The 26,637-nt window shown below is 31.8% G+C and overlaps 2 long non-coding RNA genes across 4 annotated transcripts; one reads left to right on the forward strand and one right to left on the reverse strand.

Moving 5' to 3' along the window:
* LOC143058278 (uncharacterized) lies at nt 1–5,138 on the forward strand. 3 transcript variants are annotated; one of them, XR_012972983.1, is made up of 3 exons: nt 1–121; nt 3,179–3,377; nt 4,749–5,138. It is a non-coding gene; the product is annotated as an uncharacterized LOC143058278 (long non-coding RNA). The 3 variants fall into 3 exon arrangements; XR_012972982.1 differs by having other exon boundaries at nt 9–384; XR_012972981.1 differs by having other exon boundaries at nt 9–355.
* Nucleotides 5,139–21,092: 15,954 nt separating this feature from the next.
* LOC143058473 (uncharacterized) lies at nt 21,093–22,325 on the reverse strand. The gene is made up of 2 exons (XR_012973078.1): nt 22,160–22,325; nt 21,093–21,455 (listed from the first exon to the last, which is right to left on the reverse strand). It is a non-coding gene; the product is annotated as an uncharacterized LOC143058473 (long non-coding RNA).
* Nucleotides 22,326–26,637: the final 4,312 nt, after the last annotated feature.

Below are 26,637 nucleotides of genomic sequence, written 5' to 3' on the forward strand. Positions count from 1 at the left end.
CTACAGTAAGTCCACATACACATAAGAGGGTATGGATGTGAATTAACAGAATAGAGAACAAAGGACAAAGAAAAAAAAAGGAATAAAGAATAGTGAAAGAAAGAGAATAATGGAAAAAAGTGTAAGTTATTAAAAATATAACTAAAAAAAGAAGACAGAAAAAAAGACACCCCTCCGAGACGAGCCTTACATGCACTGTTATTACCCAAGGTTAATTTTACGGCGGCTCATTTTATTTTGGCTTAGAAATAAACATAATTGACAAGTTTCCTTCCCCTGCATTCTCGATCCCACATGTAAATAGCACGGTGATTTTCAAAAAGACATTGATACATCATTACAACACACACTTGCCGTCAGTATTTGAATACATTGATTAAGAAGGTATAGAAGATTAATGCACGCACACTATTATCCACCACTGGCCTAAATAGTTAGTCCGCAAACAACGAGGGTAATAAAAACCCAGCACTTTGAACACAGCCACCGGTGTGAATCTGAAAGCTTCCCACTATCCATTTCTACCCATAGAAAACTTTTGCCTTTCATTTATCAAAAATGAAATATGTTGATATTAATGGTATATAAGAATTATTGGGGAATTCAAACCATTCCTATTGTAAGTGATAAAACTAAATTTATATCAGGGTGATTGAAATGAGGAAAAAAAGGGGGGATCAGGAGTTCAGGGCCCCCTGTTTGGGAAAAGAATTGGTTGATTATATATGGAATCACTGAGTCATGGCAGGAGCAGGCCCCTCTTAGGCAGTCGGTGGACCCCACTTATGAAAAATTCTGGATCCACCACTGTGGTCAGGGTGGTCTTCAGTTGTATTATCTTTTTAAACAAAAATTACACCTGTATAGTGTATATTCTTTAGTGTAAATCAAGGGAAAATACTGTGAACTATCTGTGCATTGGGGCTTATTAAAAGGTATTTCGGGGGGGAAGAAAGAAGGGAGGGTGAGTCCATGGGAGGTAATCCCCACCCCTTTCAATTTGAGAATATGCTATTATCTTGTAAACGGTCCAGATCCCCATCCCTAAACCATATATATTCTTGAATGGGACGATAAAACAAATCAAATGAAATTAAAAGGAGGTCTTTGGGGGTTTCACCACTCTGTTCAATTTGAGAATGTGCTATTATCTTGTGAACGATCCAGATCCCCACCCCTAAACCATATATATTCTTGTCGGGGACAATAAAATTAATAATGAAATAAAATAAAAGTGAAGTCCCACCCCCTCTAGTTTGAAAACTTGTAAACGGTCAAGATCCCCACCCCTAAACCATATTTATATATTCTTGTATAGAACAATAAAACAAATAAAAGGAAATATAGGGAGAGTCCATGGGGTTCACCCCCACCCCCACATGTTTGAGAAACTTTTAAATGGTTGAGATCCCCTGTCATCCAGTGGTTAGGTGAAAAAATTTCAGGATCCCTGATCCCCACCGTCAAACCATATATATTCTTGTATGAGACAATAAAACAAATCAAATGAATATAGGATCATCCCCTTTGTCTTGGGTTGGGAACCCCCTTTTTTAAAATGGCTGAATCCGCCCCGGCATACCATCTAGCTAGCTATAAAGGCTTTAAAAATATGAAATCAAACAAGGAAATTAACAGTGTAGGCAACTGTTTTGAATTTAAAAAAAAGTCTTTTACATATATAACAATGTTAAATTTTTTGTGCATTTATTTTTATACCCCCGCTTTAAAAAAGGGGGGGTATACTGTTTTACCTCTGTCTGTCAGTCCGTCCGTCAGTCCGTCCGTCCATCAGTCCGTCAGTCCGTCAGTCCGTCAGTCAGTCCGTCCCATGAAACTTTCGTCACATTTTTCTCAGGAACTACACATCCATTTATTTTTATACCCCCGCTTTAAAAAAGGGGGGTATACTGTTTTACCTCTGTCTGTCAGTCCGTCCGTCAGTCCGTCAGTCAGTCCGTCCCATGAAACTTTCGTCACATTTTTCTCAGGAACTACACATCCACCCTTTCTGTAATTTGGTATCAACATTTATATATGTCAGCCATACCGTGTGATGCGTTTTCAGATTCATCACTTGTCAACTTCCTGTTTACCGAACACTTGTCTGATTTTACACATGATAGCCAAGTTGAAAATTTTTGTCACATTTTTCTCAGGAACTACAATACAAGGATTTCTGAAATTTGGTTTCAGGATTTATATAAGTCAGCTATACCGTGTGATGCGTTTTCAGATTCATCGCTCGACAACTTCCTGTTTACCGAACACTTGTATGATTTTACACATGATAGCCAAGTTGAAAATTTTCGTCACATTTTTCTGAGGAACTACAATACAAGGATTTCTGAAATTTGGTTTCAGGATTTTTATAAGTCAGCTATACCGTGTGATGCATTTTCAGATTCATCACTCGACAACTTCCTGTTTACTGAACACTTGCATATTTTTACACTATTAATATTATCCACTTGCGGCGGGGGTATCATCAGTGAGCAGTAGCTCGCAGTTTCACTTGTTGCTTATCGTATTTTCAATAATGGACAAAATTGCATGATTGAATATTGTAATTTAAGAAAAATCAGCATACATGATATAAAATGGGAAGTGGAAACTGGGAATTTGACAAAGAGACAACAACCCAATCAAAGAGCAGACAACGGCCGAAGGTCACCTATGGGTCTTCAATGCAGTGAGAAAAATTCGGCACTGGTCTTCAGCTCATAAATATGTATCAGAAATGAAAACGAGATACAGCTTTCAGTTGTATTAATAAAAACCTCACAATAAGTTCTGAATATCAGAATATACAGTATTGCAAGATTCTCTCAAAATGTACACATAGAGCTGAAAAACTGTCAGTGACTGTAAAATTAATCATGCTAACATTAAAGTCCATGGAGTCCATCTTAATATGCATACTCTCGTACAAAGGAATATAAGTATGCAATAGACATCAAGTTTTCAAAAATAAGAGTATCTATGCCATTAATTTACGACAAGATCTTAATCAAGTAATAATTTCGGTTTGTTTAAATATTTTGGAGGTTAGTATGACCTCCTCTTTGGTGATGATGTTTTCCTTTTAAAGTTGGGAAAATTGTTTGTACATGTACCAACAAAAATAAAAACACAAAGTCAATCTAGAATTATGTTTTTATCATTTTTTTATGTTTAGGTTGTCAGCAAGATGAAAAGGACAAGTATGCAGTTCAAAATTCAAAATGTGGATAAGTTGAGGTTCTAGGTCTTACCTTTGCAGATTTTCATATTTTGCATGAATGAAATCAAAGGTTATATGATGGACAGCAGAGAAAGAAAAAAACAACTTTTCAATTATCCTGCTCCTGGATAAATGTAAAACATCTTGTTTTTCGGTAAGTTTTATGCTCTGTTTTGATAGTGTTAGTGCATTCATCTTTCCAGTCTTTCCTCTAAATTGTAAGTTTTTGGTGAGTGTTCACCATGAATTTCAGTAAGTAACTTGTGGATTTACATGTATATACTCAAAATTTAGTACTAATATTAATGGGATTTTAGCATGACATCCTGCCAAATGCTTGTTAATCATGTTTATGTTCCAGAACAAACAAGTATTTGGACTGTACGCTTGCCCAATTTTAAGAAGTTGGTCAAGTTTATTACAAACAAATGTACAGTACAGATCAACATAACTGAAATCTTTAATAGATTAATACAAAAAGTTTAATTGCAGTTAAAATAAAAACACAGGTTTGGTCGAGCTGGTACCAGACAGTACAAATATACTTAAATGGTCTGACTGTACACATATGGTGGGACTGTAAGTTCTGGACCGTAAAAGTAACATCCGAATACTGATATGGTCTGGAACATTTATACATGTCTTAAAATTAATATCAAACACATTGGTGTTTGATAGAACTATAATGTTTTGGGATATCAAAATCAAAAATATCCCATTTTTACTTTTAATAAAGAAGAAGATTATTGATGTATGTTTAAATGTATATTAAAATGAAACAGCAAGCCAACAACACAAAAAATAAGGATAAAACATACATATTTTTTTGTATCAATGTTATAATTTCCAATATGTTCAAGGTATTTTTTCATTGAAATAAAACACAAATTGAAATCTGTCTGAACTTCAAAAGCTTAAAGAAATATTGTTTCTGTTGTCTGCATTTTGTATAATATATTGCAAATTCTTGTGAATAATGGAATGTTATTATAGTTGTCTAAAGTTTTAACATTGATCTTTATACTGTAAATTCATAAATTATTGCGTGCATTTATTATTGCGATTCTGTCATTTTAGACTTAAATGCGATTTTAAATTTTACGGTTTTGAGAAGAATCCTGTTTAATCCATATAAAATATTTCATAATGCGAGTTTAAATTATTGCGTTTACAACTCCGTTGCATTTTTCGCAATAAAAAAAAACTCGCATTAATTCCGAATTTACAGTATATATATATATTATGTATATAACTTGGGAAAATACCCAAATGTTATAAAGAAGAATAAATTAATTGATTGTTATATGGTATTAGAATAGGAAGATGTGGTATATTGCTAATTTGACAACCCTCCATCAGAGACCAAAGGATGTAGGCCGTTAGCAACTGATGACACTGGACAACCTTTAACAATCAGTAAAATCCATATCGCATAGCTATTTTTATTGAAAATCATATTATTGCTACATGTATGAAAACAATTTTGTATAATCCATTACTTTAGATTTTATTGGTTCTTTTTCAGAAGGATTGAAATTCACCACCTAGAATAAATGGAGAAAACATAAAAACAAGACCAGAATAAATTCAAAGACAAAAGTTGGATCAGTTATTATTTTCATCACTCAGTCAATGATTTGAAGTTCTTTTAAATTCAAAAAAATATTGAAACCACAATAATGTCAAAGTTCTGTGCTGAATGTCCAAAAAGTGGACTATACCATCAAACAATGCTGGATGATAAGAAACTATTAATGTTTTGTGTTGAGGGATATTGTGAAAAAAATAGATTTACTTAAATAGCTACTAGTATGTTAAGCCTAACAATAGAGTTTTTATTGATTTCAAATGGCAAATAATTGTGTTTCAAGAAAGTATTCTATAATTCATGAATAAACATATATTGATACTTACATTATCTGCTTTGTTGTTTAAAAGTTTAGTTTTGAATAGTTAAAGAACAATATGCTAAATTAACATTTCCCAAGAAAAAAAGATATTCAATTAAAAAGATTCATCTTATAATAATTTACTACCAAATAGAAAACATTGTAACATACACATTACTGTTTATTTATATCTATATATTTACAATTAGAATCCCATAGGATTTTAATTTGTCCCATGGGATATTAAAAATCCCATGGGATAATAAAAATCCCATGGGATTTTTTTTGTCCCATGGGACAACAAATATCCCATGGGACTACAATAATCCCATGGGACAAAAAAAAATCCCATGGGATTTAACCAAAATCCCATGGGATAATGGTAAATCCCATGGGATTTTGCCCTGTCCCATGGGATATTGAAAATCCCATGTTTTTATAATTCAAATTGCAAAATAAATATGAAAGTAACTGTAGAAAACTAATGAAATTATTGAATCCCATGTAATTCTGCACATTTTGGTTATATACATGATATTGTAGCTCTTGTTTGAGGCGGCGGCGGATTTGCAAATGAGTGTTTTGCAAATTAAAAGTGTCCAGTGTTAATTTATTATTCACGAACATCGATGAAAGCCAAGATAATCTCGAGGAAGACCATAAGGAAGAGCATGTATTAGACAACAAAGAATACATAGAAGAAGACCACGTAGTAGACCACGAGAAAGACCACATGGAAGACCTTGAGGAAGAATATAAAGCTTTTCAAAGTGCTTTAGATAAACTCTCAGACGTAGGGAAAAGGGAAAGATTTTTGATTTGTTTCATTAGTACAGAGTGGACGTTTTCCTTTTAAACAACATTGCATTCGACCTGTTTTTGGACATTGTTGAGTAGTTTGAAAAGGACGAATCCAGACGAATGAGATACTCACCAACATCTCTGCAGTATTTTTGGTTATCGTTGACAACATTTTTTCTTTTTATTCTTCGTGAAACATATTATTAAACCTAGGTTCCCACAATTTATTTCATAATTCGACCTCATAAATTTTTCTAGGCACACATAATAATGAACAATATAGCCTTATTTAGGTAAGTTTCAGCGACTCAAAGGTTGAATATAAAGATATGATTTGTACTTCCTCTCACCATTCTCACACATTCACGATGTCCTCAATCAGAAGCGATCCCCTCACGCATGACTTAATGAAAAAAATGTAGTTTTTGAAATTATTAAGACGTCTATCAACACCGGACAGCGTACACGCCGCCAAAAACAACATTCATACCCATTGCCCTAAAAAAACTAAATTTGAACTTGTAGGTCTGTAAATAAAACCATTTCAAAATTGAAATGTCACTTTTTTAGGCAATTTCTCGTGGGGCAACTGATTTTGTAGGAGTTCAACTCTAAGTATAACAGTAAATGATACATGTATCTCTTCGTTAAAGTATTCACCACACCATAGCATTCTATGATTTTCAATATTTTGATCAGCTGAATAAGAAAATTAAGATTTAGAAATGTACATACATTTTGAAGCGGTGACAATTACTACACTCAACCACAACCGGAAAATCCTCTCACGGTTTTCATTGCAGAACCGAATGTTCTGCGTGTGTAGATTACCAGCCGTGATGATGATAATAATAACAATATCTTTATTTAAAGAAAGTAACTCATTTGGATTAAACTAATTTTCAATAACTAAGGCTCTCTACATACAATGTTAACAATATGAATAAAACACAATTAATCTACTATTACACACATGTAAACAATAGATGTATATAAAGTAATACAACAACAACAACGTTAACAAAAACACCTATGGTATACATTGTGGTTTTAAAATAAAATGATTTGTAAGAGTTTTTTGAATGCAGATATACTTTTTGATTTTTTAATTTCACTGGACAGTGAATTCCACACTTTTGGACCACTAAAAGAAAAACTTGATTTGTATAATTATGTATTTGTTATAATTCATTTCTTCTATGAATACTCATAAGAACAGAAATTATTAATACGAAAATATTTTGTCGTAAGAAGTATGTACATGCATTGTAATCTTTGCACACGTAGAGAAAAATTGTGTTAACGCATGCGGAAGAATATCACAAGAAAGTTTTGTGGGGATATATGAATGTCTACTAAAATACAATCTATTGGAAAATTCGAATTGTGATAGAAGAGTGTCCACTATGCACGTGTACTCCACTTTTATTAGAAAAGTAGAATATAATGATATACAATACAGTCAGTAAATTATACAAACATGTAACTGCTATATACAAATATTAATATAATATATAACAACATACCAGAGTATACTGATTTGTATCACCACAATATAATTGATATTAAAGCAGTGAGGTTGAATTCCTTGTCATTTATTTATCATTCACGTACGAACTTGTCTCAGAAAAAAATATATCTCTGTACATAAACCTCAGTTTCAGGCATAGAAATGTGATTTTGTTTTCTGAGACAAGTGCTTGTGCCCACCCACAAGAACTTGCGGATTACCGATGTTCAGTATTTCATTACTTTGATTATACTTGTAAAACAATGTAAAAACGAAACCAAAAAGATTGAAACTGAAAACATTAAAATAATCAGTTTGGAAACGGTTTTATAAAAAAGTCAAAGAAGATATAGTGTAAACCGATACTCTGTTATATGTTGAAAATAGAAGCTCTGAACCAAAAATAATCAACAGTATAAAAAGTCCAAGGGATGATTCCAGGTGTTTTCAAATGGGTCCCTTGAACATCAAATTGGGAATTTTTTATGGATAAAATCTAAGACAAAATCATATCATTTTCCTGTAAAACGGAAAATATATATTAAGTTTAACCTCTACACTGATTTAAGAAGTTGTAACATTTTGAATAATTATGGATGGGCTACTGATTATGATATATATGATTCTGATCTCATAGATATGATCACCAGATTACTTGAAAGTTATTGGATTGAGACAAGGGAAGTTGTATTCATACATGAATACCATTACACATGATGCACTAGTCCAAATAATTATGATGTCTTGAAATGCTATTACATTTTTTTTTCTTTGACGCCTTACTTCGAACTAACCTAGGCATATTACATATACATAAACGTATATACCAGCTAACATAAATCTATGGCAAACCGTTTTACTATTTAATCAAATGTCAAGATAGCTCATGTAATATGTAAGATATCTCAATTAATATATAAGATATCTTCTATAGTTTCATTTACATAAGATGTCTTATATATTATATGATATATCTTATATATTATATAAAATATCTCATAAGTTTATTAGAGATCTAATAAAGTATATGAGATATCTTATAAATATCTTTTATAATTTACAAGATATCTTTTATAATTTACAAGATATCTTTTATAATTTACAAGATAAAGAAAATTATATAAGATATCTTATAAACTATATATTTTATAATATATCTTATATACTTGATAAGATATCTCCTAAAGTTATTAAGATATCTTATCAAGTTTATAAGATAGTTTATAAGATATCTTATATAGATTATAAGATAGCTTTTAAGATATCTTTAAGATATCTTATATAGTTTATGGGATATCTTATAAAGAAAATTATATAAGATATCTTATAAACTATATATTTTATAAAATATCTCCTAAAATTATTAAGATATCTTATGAATATCTTTCATATAAGATATCTTATACACAATACATAGTTTATAAAATATCTGATATAGTTAATAAGATATCTCATATAGTTTATAAGATATCTTATATAATCTATAAGATATGTTATATAAATTATTAGATATCGCTTATATTTTATGAAATTCTTTTAAAAATTGTAAATTTCATAAACTTTATAAGATATCTTATATAATCTGTAAGATATTTCATATAATATCTTATAGACTATACAAGATATCTTATAAAGTGTATAAGATATCTTGAAATTAAATTAAATAGCAAAATGGCTTGCCATATAAACCAATGAAAAAAAATCATCCATTTGGTATTTTTTCAACAGGTCATCTTTATAAGTTTACCTTGATTAAAATGGATTTCAAATTGGTCCATTGTCGTATTCAGAAAGACAATTACAAAAGTTTATATGCTTAATAGATAAGATATTTAAAGCAATTGACCAGTGAACTTATTAAAATTATTTGGAAAAATTGTAGATTTCATAAATAAATAAAAGAATATTTGAAATTAACTTAAAACGATTTATGCATGCGCCGGAAAGTAATTCTCAAAAAGGTGATGGTATTCTAAACAAGAAGAAAGGATCATTTTAATAACTTTTGAAACAGTTCCATATTAAATGGTGACATATCGTATTTCATGAATGGTCTAATCATCAACATTATTTTTCAAAAACGCTCAAACTTTTGTCTTTTGAAGAAATAGAGCAAAATATAAAATAATTTATTTTCATCAAATTATATAACCATGCAGCTCTTCTGGGCGATCTGCTTTTGCGAGATCGGCGCCCATTAAAATGGATTCATCAATATTATATCAAAATTTGAATTTGCTCTTAGCCGAGGTCTGCTTTCACACCAATTTTGACAAACATGTTTTTGATCAACCTGCTAGGCGATCTACTTTACGAGATCAAATAATCCCATAACATTTTAATTAATTGAATCCGGCTTCTAAAATTGTTTACCACATGTTAACATAATCATAGATATCTATGACATAATCAAATCGTCCACTAAAGTCAAAATATAAGACACTTCATAAACATCTATACTTTGCCTATATTTTTCAAACTATAACGAATAAAGTTCTAAACTTTTCCGGAAATACCAATTCTTATTTTATTTTCATGAATTGGGAATTTATATTCATAAATATTTTTTGGGGGCCGCTGGACGATTTTAGGGCCGCCAAGCGGCCCTAAACTATATAGTAGAATCATCCCTGCAGTCCATAGTTGTTCGCTTGAGAAAACATTGATCCACGTGAACATGCACATATAGCAATTACTTAAAAATACACATCTAGTAAAATAAAAATAGTTGTATTATTCAAAATCGGATTTCGACCTGCTGGTAGTCTGCGAGGTAAGTATTGGTCCGTGTAAGAGTTTTCCATACTTTTGCAAATTCTATAATTTCAAACATTATAAAAAGTATTGATCGCCGACCATTTTTTGAAGCTTAAGTTTGTGAAAAAAAATACCAGCTGAAAGAATAGCTCATAAAATATGTTTCCGAAAGCAAAAACAAAATAATACAGAATCACCGTTCTCATTTTCATAATAAAGTAAGAAGATGCGGTCGTAATGATTGCCAACGAGACAATTGAAACTTCCATCAAATTAATAATATCTATAGGTCACTCTATATTGCAATCATCAATGAGCAAAACCCTTACCTTATAGTCAGCTATAAAAGGCCCCGAAATGACAAATGTAAAACAAATGAGAAAACTAACGGCCTGATTTATGTACAATATGTGTAAATTCCTACACAACATTATTTTTCTTAACTTTATTTGCCTGGTAAAACAATCCTGATATAAAAATTGTAAGGCCACACCAATTTGATCCCTTGTTCGACGGACCCGCCCGCACTTATTTTTTTCAAAACAGAATTTTTTTATTTTTTTTATATTCCCGCTTCCCGCATCCGGAATTGTAATTATGTCCATTTCCCGCACCGTTTTTTTTTTTTTTTTTGTAAATATTGTAAAAAGATATCAACATTTGTTAAATCACAGTCTAACCTGTATATAACGATTTTAAACATAAAAGCACCGCACCGCACTGTGTAAATATCTGTGAGAATATTTGTTTCAGCATGAAACCTGGAGTGCTCCGATAAAAAGTTATAACAGCGGGTATTTCCGTGAAGAACAAAAAAATTGGTTTCTTTCCCCCTTACTTATATTCCCTATCAAAAAATGTTCGTTGTTAGAATAAAGTACAAAGAACTTCTGAAGGATTTGCCTTTAACTGCAATTATATTGTATGCTGGCGAAACAAAACTACCCATAGCCGCTGCATGTTTATGTACCTGTCCTGGTTGATTCAGGAGCATGTCGTTCAGCAGAGATCGTTTGTTGATGTTGTTCATTGGTATTTTCCCGTTTGGATATATAAATTAGATCGTTGGTTTTCCTGTTCGAACTGTGAACGCTAATAATTCTGGGGTCCTTTATAGCTTGCTGTTTGGTCTGTATCAAAGCCCTGTGTAAAAGGCCGTACTTTGACCTGTGTTTGTTATCAGGTTGAGAACAACCCTCCCTCAGACAAGGGGTCATTTTACTGATGTAGAAAAGAAAATAGAAATACCAAGGATTTGTATAGTTCTTCTATACAAAACCTTTGAACACTTAGAATTTTGTACTCAAAAAGAGGAGAGTTACATCATATTTTAAAATTTTTTTTCTAAAAGAGGGGTCCACTTATTTTGAATAATATTAAACTGTTAAAGTAAATGTGTTAACATGGTTAAAGTCCAGGAATATTACTAAATTCTTGGACATGTTTTGACCATTTAATACCAGAAAGATATATAATAGTTCTATGAGAAAATATGAGCCCTTTTGTACAAACAAATATATTATAACTTATATTGATCCCTCATAAAACATGTAAAAGGGATATTTATAATATTAAGGGTTTGCCCCCAAACTGATTATGATTTGGATGGAGAATTGTCTCATTGTCAGTCACACATACATAGACCAGATTTAATTATTTCTTGGTGAACAGGGAAAAAAAACTTCAGAAATTAAAGAAATGTCAAAGTACAAGTGATAATTCAAGTTTTAATATTGTCAAAACCTATTATTTTATGTTTACAAAAAAAAAAAATTATAATCGCTCGCCTTTACTTTTCAAGCTTCGCCTCAAAAATTTGCAAATTAAATATTTTTTTATTAAAATTTTCAAATCGCTCGCTCGCCCCAAATTTTGGAGTCCAAAAATCCGTAGAACAAGAAATTAAATTGGTGTGGCCTAATCAATGAAAACATTTTCTTTTCAAATAAATAATTTAGACCCCGACCAACTTTAATCATTGAACGTTGTCAACGGCAGCATAAGAGCACTTATTTCTTTTTCAAACTTGATGAGCAATACACTACCTACATCTTCACATAATCAAAGACAAATCAAGAAGCATTTGAATATTAACGTAAATTGAGGTAGCGAAATTACCAAATTACAACTAACAAATATAAACGTGTAACTGGGGAAAAGAGACAGAAAGAAGAAACGAAATATTTACAATTGTACTTGCAAAGATAGGAGACGTCTTCTCACAGAGAGAACATTGCTTAATTTTAAGAAATAGAAGAAACTGGTAATACACAAATAGTCAAAAAAAGAGAAGAAAATAAGACATCGAGGGTTATTAGCAAAGACAGCCAATGTGATATATGTTGTAAGCACGCTCGTCCTTACAGTAAAGAGGTTAGCCTCAGATTTGTTCTGCATTTGTTTCACTCATAGTATCAAAATAAGTTTTAAAGTTTTAAATCATTTTGAAGATAAAACAGGCAAAAAAAAAAAAAAATATACAAAACAGACTTTTTTCGTTCATTTTTTTTTACATAATTAAGCAGTTAGTTTTCTCGTCTGAATTGTTTTACATTGTCAATTCGGGCCTTTTATAGTAGACTAAGGGGTATGGGCTTTGTTCATTGTTGAAGGCCGTACAGTGACCTATAGTTGTTAATTTCTGTGTCATTTTGGTCTCTTGTGGAGAGTTGTCTCATTGGCAATCATATATCTTTTTTATATATTGTAATGAAATCATTTAACAAGACATCAAATTGTTATTTTGTGTTATTGTTGCAGAAAATTCTTCGCAAAAATAAATAATTGTTCATGTATTTAAAATTTTGTTTTAATTCAATGGAATTTTGCATTTGCACCGGCTTGAAAAAAATAAAACTATAGAAAGAAGCAACTTCGAAAATCTCTGTACTTTAAGTGTTTGAAACTTTCCGTGAAACAACGTCAAAATCGTCGTTTTATTAGGAACGTCGTCTAACGTTGAGTGACACCAATATCGTGCGTAACGTCTCTGCTAGTCTTGAACGTGGGAGGTTTTTGATATCTTTTTTTACGCTGAAATTAAGAGTGGGATCAAATATTAGCTAGGATACGGTTATAAGGTATCTACATTAACTCATTATAGATAGATAACAGGATGTAAATTTTGTATTTGAGCCAGACGCGCGTTTTTTTCTTCAAAAGACTTATGTAATAGTTGCCGCTGTACATTAAGCGCCAATCTATCCATTTGTAGGTGTCGGCATTTTTAAAAATATTTTCAAAAGTTTAAATCAGCGTGGTAATCTTTTTGGGAATCTGATATATAAATATTGTCACTAAGGTGGCACTTTTTTTTTTAACTTCCACGAGGGGCTTCAATAATGGTACATTAAACAATCTTATCTACGGAAGCGTATTAGCGCCACACATTTTTTTTTTTTTTTTTTTTTTTTTTTCGCAAACATTTGTTTTATCTTATTTCTTATTTTAGATTCAAAGGAAACAGTAGTTATTAATGGAGGAGGCTGTATATAGTAAAATTTATCACATTTGTAGTCATTGCATAGTAAAATGCTTGAATGATTATATCATATCATTGACTAATAATGAGCAGAATAATATAAGAAGATGTGGTATGAGTGCCAATAAGAAAACTCTCCATCTAAGTTACTATTCGTAAAAGTAAACCATCATAGGCCAAAGAACGGTCTTCAACACGGAGCATTGGCTCACACTGAACAACAAACTATAAAGGCCCCCCAAAACGATATCCATGTTACTATTAGTATATATATTACAAAGAAAATTCAGTAAATTGAGGTTAATATACCTAAGAAAAAAAATCAACCCTGCTAATATAGCTATAACCGAATATAAATATACTTCCAAAGTAAGCTCTCGTTTGAGAACTGTGTAAAGTAGTTTAGATTCAAACAAGCTACCCTTTGACAATAAATGGATAGAATGAAGATGTTTTATTAATAAAATTATGTTCTCTCTATTCAAATTGCTACCCAAGCATCTTAAAAATACTTCATTATATTGAAATGAAAATTCAATGACTTTCTATCAAAGAATCTTGATCATATTCTGAGATTTAAAAAAAAATGTTTCCTTATTAATAATTCATTTTAAAGCAGAAAGATCATTTTGTCTATTTGACTTGGAGGTTTCACAATTGTATGACATTATTTTTGAACTTTCAATTTAAATATGACTTTATACTAAACTATATCTATTTTCTTGTTAAATTATATACTTTTCTGATGCACAAATCAGTCTTAATTTATGTATAATTGCACTTCAAGTATTCCATTATTCCTATGCATATTTATTATAATGATTTGGCCTTGTATGTATGTTTCTTTTTTTATCTACTAGTAAATCACATCCGAAATGAATGACAAACGGACATCGCAAAGGTTTGCGTTTAACGCAAACATAGGAAGAAAAATAAAAAAAAAAAAAAAAAAAAAAAAAAATGTGTGGCGCTAATACGCTTCCGTACTTATCCCCAATTTGATGAGAAAAATATTTTGCATGTGCAAGCAGAGGACAACAAATTTTATTTTGAATCCAGATTTTTCCCATGCCTTATAGTGTTAAATTTTGAACTCAATCGTTTGATTAATAGCGATGAAAAACTGAATAAAATTATAAGCGCTTAGTGCGAAATTCTTTTTTTTTTTTTTTTTACTTCGACATAACAAGCATATCCCCATTTTTGAAGTTGCTCCCTTAGACAACATTCCGAATGATGCTTGTAAAAGGTATATGCATTTATCATATAGTTACGTAGCTCCATTAGGGGCCCTAAATCAACCACTGTTTATGAATAGCAAATGCAAGGAAAAGGGATTTTTTTTTTGTATTAAGGAATATCATTGTTCCGTATTTTTGTTATTTGTGCATTTTTACGTTATCGTACGGCAATCAACTTTGAGCAAAGTAAAAGAACACAAGTACGTCCAGTCAGAATGGGGCGTGTAAAAAGAGTGCCACGCTGTCAGCTGCATAATGGATTTTTTTCATTTTGGGCCATTAGCCAATGTTGCTCTCGAAAAACCTGTACAATGTAAAACGTGGAATTTTAAGTAAACCTATGGAACGCTAAAAACTGGATATTTAAAAGTCAAGTAAATACAAGAACCAAAATAATTGAAGCGGTGTTTGGCCAAAGTAAAGTTAAACATATCAAAATCCATCTATAAGGGCTACTTTTCCTGAGGGAGTTGAATCCTAAGTTTCTTTGTAATTTGTATGTAAACAACCTATTTTAAATTATCGATTTTTGGTTGCCAGTGACAAATATTTCACGAAAGTTCAGGAACAAATTAGCAATAAATACAACAGAGAGGGATCGTGCTTATTAATCATATGATGAAGACATTATCTTTCGATTAGTTTAATTGATGTCTGCGAGCTGAAATATGTCAGTAACTGTTAGCTTTATATAAAGTACATAAAATATAGTTCTTTGTAATTTATTATCATTGTCTTTTTGATTAGTTTCTTCTGTTTCCTATTCTGACATAGGACTTGGATTTCTTTTAAAGTGCGCTTTACTGTGCGTATTGCTGTGTGTTTGTTTATTCTGCAATGGTTAGAGTTAGAGGGGCAAGGTTGTAACCTAAACAAACATGTTTAAGTTTTGTAGGATATTAATTTGAGGTCATTGTTATATTTCGGAGTTTAATAGGACGTTTATTATTGCTGAACCAGTATTTGTCTAGGTACCAGCTGTAGCAGGTCTAACACAACGTTTCGATTGCAACATCATAAATTTAGTATTCCTTCCGTATCATTACTTGGAACAGAAATCAATCATAAAAGGCAATGTAATTGATGAAAAAGAAAACAAAACGTTCAAAGTTGCATGCGACTGAAGCGCTTTTTCTGGATCTACCTTCATCAGGAACGTCAAAAAGGCGAATAAAACTATTGGGCCTACTGAGAGTTGCTTCTAAATGTTTGGCACTGGGGACACCAAATAGCTCTGAATTATTTATCTCAAACTCTCACCTTATATTACAGATTTAAATCAGCTTATTTGATGCCAGTTTAAATAGGTTTGAATATTCTTTTATAGATAGATGCACAACCTAAAAATTTCTGGACACTGTTATCCCATGTGATGGCTAATATGTTTTATGAAAAAAAGACTTCTTCTTTTAACTATTTATTTTGTAAAAAATGATTTGATATATTTCGAGCTAATTATTCCTAACTAAGAACGATTATAATCAGAGCCGTGTTTACAGGTACCCCTCTTTTCGCCCCTTTTCTAGTTTTTTTTTTTTTTTATATTTAATCAAAAATTTAAAAAATCCAACTCTCAAAAAGTGAAATTATCAAAATTGCACGTAAGGTTTAATAATTATGTTTAAAGTTTGATCAAATTTGTAAACTATCAAATTTAAAAACGGTATTTAAAATTGTAATATTTTAAGCATTTGGTTAAAATTTCAAAATTTCAAAACTTTTACACATTTTTGGATTTTGATATTTTTAAACTTTGATCAAATTTCAAAAATGTAAAAATGTAAAATTTCAATTTTTTTTAAAACTTTGAATTGGTAAGTGTTACACTGACCATTATATTTCAGCAAATAAAAGAGATAAATGCATTTTTCGATTTCAAGTTCAAGTTCAGCAAAACAAAGTTGCAAACTCTAAGGTTTACTTAATTCTTACAAAATCTTCAAAAAAATATTTATTTCAGAATTCTATTTGTACAAGAAATTTTTTAATGGACTATAATGACTTTTAATGGCGCAATTTTTTTTTTTAATTTTTTTTTTTTTTTTTTACAAATTTTATATTGTTTGACTTTAATAGTAACAGCTAGAACGTACCTCACTAAACCCATACTTCATGTATGTAATCATTGTGATAATGACGTTTGACCTTTCCAATCATTTATTTGTCCTGCATCAAAGGGAAATAATCCACTCGGTAATTCATTGTCATGACTTAAAGGATCAGCAGTATGATCGGGTTTGAAGGGGATTTAAAGGTAAAGCAAGGGTCGTTGATGAAATCTGAGACATTCCAAAATGTTGTTTATACGTTTGATTTTTCTCAAGTCCTATCGAAAGGATAAGAAACATTCCAATTGATTGTTCAAGTTTTGCTAATTCTCTAAAGTCTCTTTCATAGGATATCTGAAACCTTGGAAATCTCCTTGAAATTGGATTCTCATTTGAAGGTTAGGGTTGCATACTCGACGTATGGTGTGTTAACAAAACAATTATATGTTTTTCTACAAGGAAGTTCTGAGGTTAAACAAAACAAATGTATTAAATGCGTGGGTGGATGAAAAACAGTTCGACATGATTCATTTAATTGGATATTTAGTTGATCCCCCTTAATTGTATATTCACATCTTCTTTCGTGTGTTTTGTGTCTCTTTTCTTGTTTGTCTTGGAACTATAATACTAAAAGTATAACATAGTTAGCATAGGCGGATTTAGAAAAAAATTGGTTGCTTATATAGGGAATCATTGAAGCGTGACTTGAGCGGGCCCCCTCTTAGGTCAGTCAGTGGGCCCCCACTTATGAAAATTTCTGGATCCGCCATTGGTTAGTAAAATATTCCAAGGTTTGTCCGTCTTATTACAAAAAAAAAACATTCTGATGATGCAATGTATACATTTAGATCTACTATAACACGTCTTCCGATAGTTTCACATGTGTGCTAGCATGATATTATTTTGACACTGATGTTTGCGACATTTTTATTCAACTAAATAATTTCTCATTTTCTTTTTTTTTTTATATAAAAGATGTAAAATGCATTTCCTTTTTAGGGTTAAGATAAAATTAAGAATATGTTGCATGCTGTCCGATAAGAAACCCCCCATTACAGACGGTGAACAACTACCAAATTTATACAGGCTGCTGTCCAGGTCAGACACATACAGAATGTAGCGAGGTCAATAAAAATAAGAAGATATGGTACGAGTGACAATGAAATAATTAACTATCAATATAAGTCAAACTGTTTAAAGAAACCATTATAGAAAATATGGCCTTCAACACAAAGCCTGTGATCGTACAGATCAGCAAATTATAAAGGGTCCTAATAGACCTTTTCAACATCTCTCGACACCTACAGTTGAGAACGACTACGACAGGTAAAATGTGAAGGGTCGTCTCAAAAATAAAAAAATAAATGAGATCATTATTGATTTTATTGCTTTCAATCATTGACAATGATAAAACTTTCATACAGAGTCCAAATGACATGTTTTTTTTTAATTTGTTATAAAGAAAATGATAGACTTTAAGTCACATTTCATCTTTTAGACATTTATCTTCTAGCTGTCCTGGTTGAATTTGGAAAACGAAAAGAACAAATCATGTTCTATTGTAGTTGATATTTTAAAATTAAACAATGATTATGTTGGTTTACAAGGGCGGCACATGTCTGTTAGTTTTGGCCTTGGATGCCTCCATAATGTACTCAATACTTTGTATCATTTCAATTCACCAATTTGGTGTTCCAGTTGAATTCTGTATTCACCCATCGCTTAAATGTTGTAGCATTGAAACGAGGGGTCAATTATATTTCTTTTTCAAAATTCATCAAGGAAAAACTTTACCTCGAACAAGATATCTTGAAGCGGAGAAGACCGTCGTTGATAATAATAATAATAAAAAAAAACGTGATCTTTTCCTTCGACCTAAAACATCAATATGTAATTATATAAAAATTGAAAATGTACATCGACTGAGGTGAAGATCGGGGTAAAAATACATAGTTGGTCGTGTTTACAAGTGTGATACGGACGGACCAGTATTCTTTTTCATTTTTGAAAAACATCATAAAAGCTTTTACACCAACAAATTAAATCGTTATTGGCATGCGGCAAATATTTGGCGAAAGACTCACATCATCACAAAAGTGAATAGAAAATGGGTTAGGATTCTGAATGATTGGAATATTTGTTTAATCAATTCAACATGAAATGTCGTGCAAATACATACGAAATAAGAATATTATATGACAGAGACATATGTATGGTAGACGTTTCCCCTTTCGGGGAAATCCAGAAATCGAGAAAGGGAAATCAAGAAATTGAGAAATCGGGAAATCGAGAAATAGAGAAAGCAAAAACGCAAAATCGAGAATTCATTTCGCGTTTTAGCGTTTTCGTGTTTCCTCTTTCGTGTTTTGGCGTTTTTGCTTTCTTGATTTCTCGATTTCCCGATTTCCCGATTTTCTCAATTTCTTGATTTCTCGAATTCCCAATTTCGCGTTTGCAAAATGAACGGAGAATTCACGAAAACGCGAAAAGGCGAAATAAATGGCCGCATCCGGCCACCATACATATATTTATTTATTTATTTGGTTGATATATATTCTTAAACTATATAGTCAAAACAGTATAAAACCGCCAATCCAATATGTTACGTGATGATAATCATGATGATTTTTGTCTTTGAGACGACCCATCCATTTTACCTGTAAACTGTAGGTGTCATTAGTCGGTGTCGAGAGATGTTGAAAAGGTTTAATATGACTAAGTGTAAAACAATTCAAACAGGAAAACCAACGGTCTAATCTATTTAAAAAACATTAAACGAGAATATTTATCTAACTACTTATCAATATCCTTAGCGGAAAAAGTACAAACATGTAGTATACCATTTCTGGTTTTTAGGCACACCAACACTCCTTCTAACATGGTACTGTACAGTGGGATTTCCAGTGACACTAGAACAATAGAAAAGTCACTCTTCTTATGAAAGAGATAGAAAAGGTCTAAGAACAGGAGAGACATTTTACGCATAAAACCCGATATGCATAGGGATGAATATCTCTCAAAACACAAAACCATTATATAACTTTTATACAACCACTATAAATAAAGTATATGTTAAAGCTAAATGTGTTAATATATGATTTTTAAATTGCCAAACATGCTGTTAATTGAACAACCTATTGTTCAACATAGGGGTGTGTAAAAAACTGCCACATTTGACTGCATATTTTTCTTTTTTTTTGAAAAAAATATATATCAAACCTTAATAATGTAGCTTTCTGGGTGTCCAATTTTTAACGTGTTCCGAAATGTAGTTTCGTCACAAGAATTTTTCAAAGTTGTGTCATTTTGTCTATATGAATGTCGGTAAATTCGTATGATCGAGCACACCGACAAGTATATCGTTGGGACAACTCGATATAATGTAATCAATATACGTGAAAGATTACCTAATGTGAAGTTTATCAAAATCATCATAACATAATTGATGAACACATTATGTTTGAACAACATGAGTCTTACAATATAAGATTTAAAGGTGCATATCATTTACATTCAACGTTTTTATTGGATTTTTTTTACTACAATGTAACCTCGAGGTTCAACGTTGATAGTAAAAAAAAATCCCAGAAATTTTTTGAATGATATTGTAAATGATATGAACCTTCGAATTCTTATAACATCGGAATAGAAAATATTTGATCCGAATTAACCATGCACGTGTGCTACAGAAGATTATGAACTTTTATGATGTACAGGGGGTAAGGGTTTTTCTTAAACAATATTATGATCCCAAATTTGATGAATTTTGTTGGCAATACTTTAATATACACACTACATACAGCAAAGTATATATTAAATCTCAATGTATTATAATTAGGAAAAATGTTTGACTCGGTAAAAAAAATCTTCCCCCTCCCCCCGTATTGCATGTAATGGTTTAAACCTAAAGGATTCGCACTAACTGCCTAAAAGGGGTCCGCTCCAGTCTTGAATCAGTGATTTTGTTTATCATAAACAAAATATTGTCTCACACTGAAAGGGTCAGCCGGGCAACATGCACAGCCCGGATTGTCAAAACAACTAAGATTTACAAAAACGATTACAAACAAAAACCATCAGTTGGACAATCTTACCGGAATCTGATTATCTCTACTGATAAATAATGCAACACTAATGACACATTTAAGTTTTGGAATGATTTTATTCACAAAGAATGTTTCTCATTGGTATACATTTCTATGCTCTTGTCTTTTCAGAGTTTATATTGGAAATTAAAAATTGCTGCATGAAAGACACTAGCTCCACATTCCTATGCATATGATTTTATATGTACGAGAATCATTCCATAAAATATCCGTTTGATATCCTTTCAATGCATGACACTGTCTAGTGGTTTTTCTGCCACAATTACAAGGAAAACCTGGCTAAACTTGTGCAAAATCAAACACTTGAATCTTACATCGCTATTGATGTTAAGCAATTATTTAAAGGGCCATCCGGAACTGTTGGGTTTTATGACAGTCTTCCTTCCATACACACCATCGCTGCAAAATAATTTGAACATTCAATTAGATGATTATAATATTATTTGGCAATCCAAAGAGAACCTGAAAACATCAGACCACAATAAACAGAGACCCCAACAAAAGCCAATTTTACTTTACAATGAAATTGAAAAAGTAGTTAGTTACATGTCAAATCATCTTTTGGCTGTCGACAAAAAATAAATAAAATCTAAATTTCGTAGCATTTTACCACCCCCCCCCCCTTTTTTTAACTGAATTTGTTCAAGGTATGGTGGTATTACCCCTTTTCAGATTTCAGTATGTCATGTTGTATATCTTTTATAAATTAGATGAATTTCTAGCAAGTTTCTACGATATTCTTTATCATTTGACAAAATACTATGCATCTGAATTAAATTGTTTACTTTTTGAAAAAGCGCGCCTTCTTTTACTTTAATTTACTTCCCTTTATTTCACATAGCAACAAATATTAAAAACTGCCACATTTGACTGCATATCAATTTTTTTTCCCAAAAAAAATATATGTCAAGCAGCATAATTAACTTTACAAATTGGGAGAAAATCAAGATGTTCCGACTATAGGTTAGTATTAAAAAAAAAATAATGAAAGGTTGGCATGATTCCAGGTTTGAACCCTGACGACACTTAAAATCGAAAATTCACTTATTTACCTATCATATGAAGATACGATGATGTGATAAACTTAACAATTAATAATTTACCTGGTGCATTATCATATTCATATTACGTTGACACGTCTCAGTTCGTCTGTGTTAGCTCATTTCAAGCTCGTAAACAATGTACACCACTTTCCGCTGTTCTTTACCGATTACCTCTAGTCAGAAGAGCCCACTGTTTACAGGGGCGATAATATTTTGTCACCGGTTCACGCACGTACAACATAAAAACAAATTATAAAAGTAGGTAGAAATTTTAAAGTATGTTGGCTTTCAATTTTTTTACGTCAATGTCAACAGGACGGTTGTAAATATCAAATCTTAGTATTTCAAACAATATTTTCTAGTAATAATGCATTGCCCTCGTTTCAAAGCTTTGTCACTAAATGCATTTTACAGTATTTTGTTTTCGTATTGTTGTGAGATCATAAAGCACAAGCTAAATAATTCAAAATAGTTTCAGTAGCTCAGTGCGTTTAAAAGTCAAGAATACAAAACTTGACTTAATACCAAGCATCCATTTGTTATTGCTGTTTCGAAAAGCATTTTCAACAGTGGGGCGTTATTTTGTATAGATTTGTGATCTTGAATTTAAACATACACATGTTTCACATATTTTCATATATGTCTTTTTGTTGATACTATCTGAAAATCAAAGGCCTGCGCTATGAAAATATAATACACCAACATCAAATATGAAAACACCAACCAGAGGAACCAACTGGATTAGAGACTCATGACTCGGGTCAGCACATTAAGAAATTGAATGGGAATTAAATACTTTTAATCATGCGATTCTCTTTTAACCAGAGCAAGTAGTATTTATAATAGTCAAAATATGAAAATAATGTAAAAAAAAATAGTCGCAAGTTGGTTGTTCGTTATAGAATATATGTTCCTGAGGAGATGACGATGAACATTTTTTAATTGTCGTAATCAAAATGCCGTCCTTTTTTCCTCAAACATGACCTATCAAATTAAATGTACAATTTGGAAATTAGTATGGCGTTCATTATCACTGGACTAGTATATATTTGTTTAGGGGCCAGCTGAAGGACGCCTCCGGGTGCGGGAATTTCTCGCTACATTGAAGACCTGTTGGTGACCCTCTGCTGTTGTTTTTTATTTGGGCGGGTTGTTGTCTCTTTGACACATTCCCCATTTCCATTCTCAATTTTATCACGTGATTTGTACTTGTATGAGCAACGCAACGGATGCCACATGCGAGACACGATCGGTTTACTTTTCGGAGCACCTGCGATCACTCACCGTTTTTGTGGGGTACGTTTTGTTTAGTGTTTATAAAATGTAGTTTTCTATGAAGTTTTTTGTGTTATGATTTGGTTTTCTTTGATGTTTGTTTTTTTAATTTGCCATAGCTTTGTCATATAAAAAAGAACATGTGGTATGCTTGCCAATGAGACAACTGTCCACAAGAGACCAAAATGACACAGACATTAACAACTATAGGTCACCGTACGGCCTTCAACAATGAGCAAATCCCATACCGCATAGTCAGCTATAAAAGGCCCTGATAAGACAATGTAAAACAATTCAAACAGGAAAACTAACGGCCTTATTTATATATAAAACAAAAATGAACAAAAAATCAGTTTGTTTATGAATTTTTAGTCTGAATATTCCTCTGGTATCTTTTGTCTTCAATGTATACCTAAACACTGAATATTCTAGGCACATTTTACGTTAATGAAACTCGTTCAAATTCGTTAACTTCCGTCAAATTACGAATCAATATTCACAACCTTGTTTCAATGATAACGTGACTTGGCAGATCATAAGGTACACGTGACATTGACCTGATATGGGGAATCAGAGTAAAACCATAATGACGTGACCTTGACATCGGTTAGCTTACCCCCCAGTGGAGGACTCATTACCTAATTATCAAATGTCAAGAGCATGTTAAAACTACTTCAGTCTGGCAATTTACTAGGATTCCGTAATATAATTGCGGTCATACATACTTGACTTAAGTACAAAATAGTATTGATGGAAAAATGTGTGTTGCAGATAATAAAACAAATAGTGCAGGCCGCCATTTATAAGCGTATCACAAATTTTTCAGATTGTTTCCCGAAAGAAATATTTTAACATTATAGAGTCTAATGATATACTATACTGATTTTCATACACTTTAACAAAATCAAATTCAAATTCATCAAATGTAAATGTTTACTCAGCGGTTAATATATATATACATATTCAGGAAAGGCAATTAATATATTTACGTGTTTAACAATAACTGTAAAACAATGTTGTAACAACGTAGTAGTCTGACACTGGATCAACGTTGTAACAACATTGAATTCTGATGTTGTAACAACGTTGAAGTCTGACATTGGATCAACATTGTAACATCGTTGAAGTTTGACACGAAATAAACTTTGAAACAACGTTGAAGTTAGACGTTATAACAACGTTGAAGTCTGACACGAAATAAACGTTGTAACAAGGTTGAAGTCAGACGTTGTAACAACGTTGAAGTCTGACACTAAATAAACGTTGTAACAAGGTTGAAGTCTGATGTTGTAACAACGTTGAAGTTTGACACTAAATAAACGTTGTAACAAGGTTGAAGTCTGATGTTGTAACAACGTTGAAGTTTGACACTAAATAAACGTTGTAACAAGGTTGAAGTCAGACGTTGTAACAACGTTGAAGTCTGACACTAAACAAACGTTGTAACAAGGTTGAAGTCTGATGTTGTAACAACGTTGAAGTCTGACACTAAATAAACGTTGTAACAAGGTTGAAGTCTGATGTTGTAACAACGTTGAAGTTTGACATTGGAACAACGTTGTAACAAGGTCGAAGTCTGACGTTGTAACAAAGTTGTAACAATGTTGAAGTCTGACGTTGGATCAACCTTGTAACATGGTTGACCTCTGATGTGGTAACAATGTTGAAGTGTGACATTGGATCAACAATGTAACAACGCTGAAGCCTGACACGAAATAAACGTTGTAACAACGTTGAAGTCTGACACTAACTAAACGTTGTAACAAGGTTGAAGTCTGACGTTGTATTAACGTTGAAGTCAGACACTAACTAAATGTTGTAACAAGGTTGAAGTCAGACTTGTAACAACGTTGAAGTCTGACACGAAATAATCGTTGTAACAAGGTTGAAATCAGACGTTATAACAACGTTGAAGTCTGAAACGAACTAAACGTTGTAACAAGGTTGAAGTCAGACGTTATAACAACGTTGAAGTCTGACACGAAATAAACGTTGAAAAAAAGGTTGAAGTCAGACGTTGTAACAACGTTGAAGTCTGACATGAAATAAACGTTGTTACAAAGTTGAAGTCTGACATTGTAAAAACGTTATTCTTTATGAGTGGTCAATTTCCATCCAGATTCCTATATATGTATTAACGTTCACGTACATTTTAAACACACGCAGGGCTATTTCGTGCGGAGTTGATGACAACAGGAATGAGTTTCTATGAAGGTAATTAAGTAATTGATAGATCATACTGTTTTTTACGATGTATCATCCTTCGTCACTGACGGCGGACAACGAGAGAGCACTACACAAGTCTATTAATTCATAAAAGATTAATATTTAGACTTTTTGCACAACAATAAATTTAATTCGTGTTTATTAGGTTGCAATGGATTTATGTTTTACTATAAAAAAAATTCCCTTTCACTCCTGTAGACTCTTTTGCAAAACCTTTATATCAGGGCTAGGTTCATTTCCTCCCTTTAATATTCGCCACTGAACGTCTAAACAAACAAGGTACAGTCAATCAAACGCACAGCAAGGTAATGTTAATATTGAACTCTCTAAACTTTTGCAGAATATTTGCAACGTATTCCCGGTTTTAAGTAAAATAAAATTTACAATAAAATTATTTACTTTGTTTTGGAGATTATTTTCCGTCTTTGCCGCCATTTGTTAAGACAGTTAATTATCGTTTTTCCCTAAAAGTACTATAACAAAAACAATAAACGAGACAGTGAGAAGAAAAACTCGATAGATATCAGTGCAATCCTATAGTGTTTGTCTTAAGACACAGATAGATGATTTTTTGATGTAATCTGTCTTTTCATCAAAGCTTAATGCCTTTACTTTTCAGATGATTAAAAGAAAGATTACGAGCAAGAAAATTGATCGAAGCTCCGTGTTGGTCTTTTCGGAATGTAAACAAAAACATAGTAGTTTTACGCATGAAAAAAAAAATATTGTGTAAGCGTCAAGCTGTACAGCAAACCATCAATGCAAGTTAACCGTTAAATACTGGCATATATGTGTGTTACAGTGTTCCAACAGGTCTTCATTAATGAAATTACATGTATATATGGTAACAATCTGATGCGCAATATTGTTATTCCCATTCACAGTAAGGCTGGTATTTTCAACTTAGTCATTTTGTTTGAAATACAAATCATGTGCCCATGCTTTCATGCTTTGCCTTATACGAGTATCTGACAACCTTTCGTTTAATGTTCTGTTCTAATTGTTAAATACATTTCAAATTTGAAAGTGTTTCTAAT

This window comes from Mytilus galloprovincialis, chromosome 14 (genome assembly GCF_965363235.1).
Source record: "Mytilus galloprovincialis chromosome 14, xbMytGall1.hap1.1, whole genome shotgun sequence".
NCBI classification, from domain to species: Eukaryota; Metazoa; Mollusca; class Bivalvia; order Mytilida; family Mytilidae; genus Mytilus; species Mytilus galloprovincialis.